Source organism: Pyrus communis, chromosome 14 (assembly GCF_963583255.1).
Source record: "Pyrus communis chromosome 14, drPyrComm1.1, whole genome shotgun sequence".
In the NCBI taxonomy this organism is placed as follows: domain Eukaryota; kingdom Viridiplantae; phylum Streptophyta; class Magnoliopsida; order Rosales; family Rosaceae; genus Pyrus; species Pyrus communis.
Window position 1 is genome coordinate 16,055,683 of NC_084816.1, and position 7,514 is coordinate 16,063,196.

At 39.5% G+C, this 7,514-nt stretch overlaps 1 long non-coding RNA gene across 1 annotated transcript; it reads left to right on the forward strand.

Moving 5' to 3' along the window:
• The first annotated feature begins 2,051 nt into the window (after positions 1-2,051).
• On the forward strand, positions 2,052-4,832 carry LOC137714738 (uncharacterized). The gene is made up of 4 exons (XR_011065446.1): positions 2,052-2,471; positions 2,729-2,852; positions 3,351-3,487; positions 3,585-4,832. It is a non-coding gene; the product is annotated as an uncharacterized lncRNA (long non-coding RNA).
• The last annotated feature ends 2,682 nt before the right edge of the window (positions 4,833-7,514 follow it).

Below are 7,514 nucleotides of genomic sequence, written 5' to 3' on the forward strand. Positions count from 1 at the left end.
TATATATATATATATATATATATATATATATAATAAAACAATTATCAACATACTAAACCCCAAAGTTTTATGAAAACTAATAACATAATAGGTAGTAGGTTTTTCCGTGCCATAAAACATATCTTGTATATAATGTGGTAACTAGTGGTATCAGTATTAGTATCATACGGCCGAAGCCACCAACCTACGACCGGCCGAAGCTAATATAAGTATCATCGCCCTCAGGCACCAACCTACACAAAGCCAATATATGTATTATCACCCTTAGGCACCAACCTACACCCAAGACCCGACATGAAGCCAATATATGTATCATCGCCCTCAGGCACCAACCTACACCCGACACAAAGCCAATATAATAGTAACCACTAGATTTGCACAAAACATTGAATATAATCTTTCCAAACACAGGTACATATATTTCAAAAGCATCTTCATAGCATAAAGTCATCCATCATCTATGCCATAAAGAAGTGTGTCAAAACATGTTCTAAATAGTATATCGTCATCCACAAGATACCCTACAAGAACATGGGTTCTATAGAAAATATGGTATTCCAAAATATTCTAAATAAGCATGATAATCATATAAGATAAATTCATTTTACTCAAAAACGTTATCTAAAACATGATAATTAAATCATGCTTTTTATGTATGCATTTCTACTATTAAAACATGCATTTTATAAGAGGTCCACTCACAGATACTTCGCCGTTAAAGAGCCACGCAAAACTATCGAAGATGGAATCACCACAATATATGCACCTAAGCACATAAAGGGTCCAATTAATAAAATTATATTATAACAATTGAATTTGGGAAAACGGACGTCAAAAACAGATTCAGGACGTTAAATTATCCTAAGAATAGTCCCGGATAAATTTCGTAAAAGTCAACAGGGGAATATTCCTTGAAATATTCCAATCGAATCAGGGTTGGTGGGTTTGGGCTGAAAGGCTGGACTGAGAAGCTTGGGTCACAAGGCCTAAAGGCCTAATTTTACTCGGCCCCAAGGGCCTAGGTTCTAAACTCGGTTTGGGTCACAGGTCACGGGCCTGGGTTAAAAGGGTTTTGGACCTGGGTTTGAAAGGGTTGGGCTCCGCAGCAACGACCCTGGAGGCCTGGGGCTAAAGGTTTATGGGTCACCGGATCCTATGGAAGAAGAAGGCCAGACTTCGGCTGGAGAATTCCTAAGCTCCGATGGAGCTCAAAACTCAACCAATTCATGCAATTCAATATACCAAATTGAAGCCCGTAAAGTAAAGGATCGAAATATACCTATCTCATGGTCTGAAGTGGCCGGAAAATGGTCGGACAAGCTCTGCAACCTCGTGATCCTTGCCGGGAAAGGTTTCATCCGAGTTGGTTTCTTCATGGTTTGGCGTCCAAAAACACCAACGTGGTCAGAAATGAGCTATGGGGACGAAAAGATAAACCCTTGGGGTGTTTATGAGACTTACCAAGTCGGAGGTGGTGGAAGCTCATCGAAAAACGATAGGGAAGGGAGATGAACAGTGGCGTTACCACCACGGGGTGTCGGGACAACACGGCCCTAGGCCTGAGTTCGAGGTCTTCACATCGAGTTGGTGAGGTTGTTAATGTGTGGGTGTGTAAGTATGTGTGTGGGTGTTGGTCGCCGAGGGGGAGAGAGCACAGAGAGAGGGAGCACGGGAGAGTGAGAAGAGAATGAGAGGACCGAGAGAGAAGAGAAATGAGAGGTTCAGGGGACAAAAATCAGGGGTGGGCCCTTGGGCTCACCAATTAAAATCCAAAAACAATTTTTAAAATAAAAACCTAAAACTTAGTAAAATTATTTTAGTCTAAAGAAGGCTTTTCAATTGCACTGTACAAATGAATAGTTTTTCAAGCCGAATTTTACTTTATTTACGATGCTGCCACTGACTCTCTCTGCCGCTGATCTTCATGCCGCGTGCTGATGATCGTGGAAAGGCAGGGGTGCGATGGTCATTTTAGTCTGTAGGGTTTCGAACGGGTTGGGTGGGTTAGAGACTTTCATTTCCTTTCTTTCTGAGCTGCAGTGGGACACGGTGAGACCATGCCGTCGGGAGAGAGACCGGGCGAGCAGAGAGAGAAAAGAGACACGGAGGGAGAGAGATAGGGATTTGGTGAGAGGAAGGCATGCGGCTTGCAGGCAGACAGAGTCACAGGGGGTGTACGATTCGAGGGAGACAGCGCGAAAGAGAGTGGGAGAGGTAGGAGTAAGGATCACTCGCTGAGGGTTTCGCAGTTGGGAGGCCATGCTGATGGAGATAGAGATGGGAGAGAGAGAGGGAGAGAGGGAGACAGAGACAGCGACACAGAGAGAAGGAAAGGGAAAGGTGGGGATCTCAGCGCCATTGCTGCAGATCCTTGATCTTCTTCGATCCCATCTCCGTGTTCTTCTCAGCCTCTCACAGTCGCAGCATCACTCACCCTCTCGCTCACTCACTCACTCACTCACTCACTACAGGTACACCTCTTAAACCCCCTTTTGTATTTTATCTTTCTTGATTGATGATTTAATTTGGGTTTTATTAATAGTTTAATTTGGAGTTTAATTGAAGGTTTAATTCAGGTTTGTAGTTGGGGTTTAATTGAGGGTTTTACTTAGGTTTTGAATTAGGTGGGTTTTTGGTATTTCAGCTCCCCAAGTTTTTCACTTTCATTGTGGATTGTTGTTTTTGGATTTAATTAGCTTTGTGTTTTTTATTTTTCTCAAATTCCCAGCTGATTTGGCTTCCAAATAAAAACCAACAAATCGCCTAAAAAAAGAGCTCCAGGCAATACATACATGAACTCGATGAGAAGCCACCATCTCTTATCTACAGAGCGAAGAAGAACTCAACAGATTGTATGTTACTCCTCCCCAATATTTTCTGTATGTTTGTTTCAATTATTTGAGAAACAGGAAAAATTAATATTGGGTAGTTAATTTATCTTGGAGTGTTATATTTATTCTAGACATCGGGGGAATTAGGTACTTAATTGATTGATTACCTTAGAGAATTTCTTTGATTTTTTCTGAAAGAATTTTTCTTTTTTCTTGAATTTTACGACTTTGGTCGTGGCTTCCACTCAAATGTTAATTTAATTTTTTTGGGTATTATAGCAAATTATATATATAGTTTGCCGTTATAGTTTGGTCCTTTTTATGCGGTAGATTGTAGAAAAATGATCAAAAACAGCTTCATGCAAGCACATGAGTTTGGTAAGTTTTGGTGTTCATATGCTGAATTTGTTTATGCTTTGTGTATTGTCTATTCAATTTATCAGTTTCAGAATTTATAATTGTGATGTTTATAAGTCTACGGAGTAAGTTGCATAATTGTGCGGCATCTTTTATATGCAGACAATAGACGCGCTGAATCTCACTTCACCATTCGCCCCTCCGTCCTCTCATGATCTCCCACACCCTCTCTCTAATTTCAGAACAATATTAAGCAGCTCGAGCTCTCTTTGCATTGAATCAATGGCAGTCATCTGGAGGTGATTTTTCTTTGCCTTTTTGTTGGGTTAGTGAATCTTTAGCTTAATTTTTAGCTCAAGGTTAGGATCAGAACTTGAAATCTGGAACCATTTGCAGTGAAATTAAACTAAGGAATCCGAAGTGTGAATTTGTTGTTCTTGGAAGGAATGTGAGAATTTTGCTAAGTCAATACTGCTTGTGGGGAGACTTTCTGCACTAGACCTTCCTCTGTGCTCAGTAGCAAGGTGGTGGAAGGCTCAACTTTGGGAGCTAAGGAAGAAACATAAGAACTTGCAGCAACACACTTGTGATAGGACATGTTTTCAATTCAATTGCTATGTTTCCAAAATCTGAGTGATGGATGAATTGTTGGTAACTTTTTTCCCACGAAGACTGCAGTATCTTCTTGTAGTCCTCTAAACTGCCGTGGAATAGTTGTATCCTACTTTCTGATACCAACGATAGCTCATCCATACTTCCAGAGACCAGATGCTCACCATGAATAACCATGACAATGCCTCCTTGGAAGAGAACAAGACCTTGAATCAGTGCCTCCAAAGCATCCAAATCCCAATGATTGAAGGGCTCAACAAGCAATATTACATGCGGTTTCTTGGAAGCTATCTTGGCAAATGCAACTTTGCTCTTCTGACCACCAGATAACATGTACCTAGGCTGAAGTGCTAGATTTTCAGTGACATCAAAAGAATCCACAACTGGGTCATTTTTCAAAATCTGGAGAACTTTCTTCATATAATGTCATCCATTGCCCTGCCAATCAAAGCATGTCGATTCCTTTGGATCACAAAAATAGCCACCATTCCAAGTAGGCTGCCAACTACAATCGATCCTATGAGATCATAAAGTGCTTTTCCTGTTCTATTCACTGCAACCAATGATGCTGCAGCAATCGCAAGACCAGTTACAGCTGCGCCATCCTCTGCAAAGACTGCACCAGATGTGGGATCATGTCCGCGCCATATAAAGTCTCTCAACTTTATGCCCTCAGCAGCTGCACCTTTCTTGACAGCTTGTATGGCAACAAGAAGAGAAGCACCTTCAATAATAAGTGAGCCACCAATCATAAGAGCTGCATGCTGAATAGTTGGAAGAGGCTGTGAAGTCCACAAGTTTTGAACTCCATGAACGATAGTCACACCAGAACCAAGATAAAAGATACCAACAGAAGATATCAAAGACCAGACAAATCTTTCCTTGGAGTATCCATAATCATACAAGCATGCACAATAGCACTAGAAATAGCTCTATATAGTAATCTTCGAACCAGTCCCAACCTGTCCAAAGCCTCTATAATTTGTTCCAAGTTCTACTTTAATTGACTTTGTATCACCAATGGGGTGCCAATCACGCTCGTGAATTTGCAACAACAAATGAAATCGATAAGGACGACGACTACTCACTCCCTCTCTCGACTCGCACCCGCCCTTCCCTCACCACCGCCTACCAACCCGACCCACCTCCTTTCCCTAATCCCTCCCTACCAGACCTGGATCCCAACCTGATTCCCAATTCGGACTCTCCATGCGCCCATCTTCCCAACCCTTCACCAGCTTCGAGTATTAGGACGAAGACGAGTGCCTCCCTCAGAAACCGCCCCTCGATGACCCCGCAATTACCAAAACTGCCACTCCTTCCTCCGATTTCGATTCCAAACCCTCCGCCGATCCCAAGCCCCCCACCACTCCGAGATCCCTTTCTCAGTGGGTGTGGGTGTGGGTGGCTCAGTGGGTTGTGGGATCAATAAAAACTAATACTTAAATATGATTTTGTGTCCAGACTTTAAACTTTAAAGATACGAACTTGGTGTCTTTAAGGCCCAATGATTTTTTTTTAGAACAAATATATTATCTACCGTAATAGATCACGGAGTGCGCTAAGTCTTAAAATGAATTAGTAATAATGTGATTCAATTTGTTTTTGGCAAGAATCGAATATAAAACCTATCACTTACAAATAAATAAAAATACCACTAGACCGGCTTAATATCAAATAGCTTAAACATATTTTTCGTGTATTTGTAAATTAATAAAAGATTATGATTACTGATATATGTAAATAGTGACACAGTTTTTTGTTCTCAAATTTTAAGAGGCACAAACACACTTTTACCCCAATGTGCCTTTTTCTTTAGAAGGCATATTAGAGATAATTTTGTGTTCATTGACATTTAAAAGCACAAATGCATATACGTGCTCAACGAAATTGAAAAGAGCACAAATCAATTGTGTTCTAAGCCTTAGACCATATTTTTTTGAAGTGTTTCTTTTTTTTAACTTTACTTTTTTTCGTGGTTAAATTATATGTGTTTACAGAAACAATGAATACTGTTTATGATTCATTGCTAAAATTCATTGTCTTCGTAGAAACAACTAGATATCGCTTTATGGTTACGGACGTTTACTGACGTGTTTGATCCCTGCAGGTGAAAACGGTTGTTTTTTTTTATAAAACTGAACATGGACTCTTGTCAGTAGGGAAACCCATAGTAGTCAATGATGTGCTCTTCTCCAATTACTCAACGGAAGAGTTATGTGCTGTGTCTATTGCCAGAGGTTGGTGCTTATGTTTCAAATTTGTACATGAAAAGTTTACTTTGCGTACTTGCATTAAAAAGTTTTGAGTGTTTTTAGAGTTTAAGTTACAGATGAGACAACTCATTATTATTACGCTATTGTAAAATTATTGTCAATCATGCAAATAGTGAACGCCCAATAGCAAAATCGGTGGCAGCATGCTAAGAGGCTGCTCAAGGCGTTTGGATCAACTAAACATTTGATGGAGACTTAAGGACTTTGAGGTGCACACAGGAGGTAGCGTTAGTGGAAGAATTTGTGACAAAATGGTTTTGGTTGGCAACAAGAGGCTCATGCGGGAATAGAAGTAGAGAGGAATATCACTAGACCGTAATGCTAGTAACTACCATGTTTATACTAATTTACAGGCCGTTTATTTTGTTTTCAGTTTTCATTTTTTTTCTTCATTTTTTGTTAAAATTAAAAATTGTAAACTTCTTTGGTAACTACTTTTTTAGTTTTCAGTTTTCATTTTTTTTTTTTTAAATTGATAATAGTTACAAAACAAGCTTTTAATTTTCGTAAAAAATGAAAGCCATAAAAAAAATAAAAGAAATAAAAAAAAAAACCGAAATGATTATCAAACGGCTCCTTAATTACCAAAAAATTAGAAAATTTAATAAACTTTCTAAGTGCATTGTAGAGATCACAATTCTATGTTGTTTGTTTTGATGGTGTGTCTGAGGACTACAATTCCACATTTGGGCATCTCCAGCTGTGCGCACAAAATGGATAGAACTCGTCGGCTACCAGCACAAATTACCAATATCACTACCACAGACCAAAACATACTTACCATTGATTGCTCACTTGCAAGCAACTGGGTTGGTACGCCACCTCCAAATAACAAGTCTTCGTTCGACTAGTCTAAGCCTCCTCATTTCGACGTAGAAGCCGGGCAATGCAAGCCTTGACGTAGAACCCGGGCAAGTCTAAGTCGTACACAAGTCTTGGTAACGTCAACTTGTTTCCCTATTTTATGTGAATGTAATGAGTTCAAGCTTTCTATCGAATTAAAACTGAAAGACGAAAACTACTGCAATTAAGGAGAGTATATATATACTGTGTATGGAGAGAAGTCATTTCCTACCGTTGGAAATGTTGTCTATGACACGCTGCTTGTCTTATATCTATGTGATGGTTATGGCTAATTACTTAACTATATGTGCATTAGCAATAGCTCATACCAATTTCAGCACAAATTAGTCTGCGCTTCTTGCTCTCAAAGCTCACATCACTAGTGACCCTCAAAACATCTTGAGCGCCAATATGTTGTTGAGGCTTAAAGAGACTTCACTACTTTGAAACTACTTATCTCGCAAAAAAAATGTAACGCAGTGAAAATTGATATGCTAGAGAAAAAAGAACACTCAAGTTAATACACTAAAACTTTTTACTCTCACACAAACTAATACAAAAAAAAAATCACTCAAACACTGTTAGAAGCTATGAA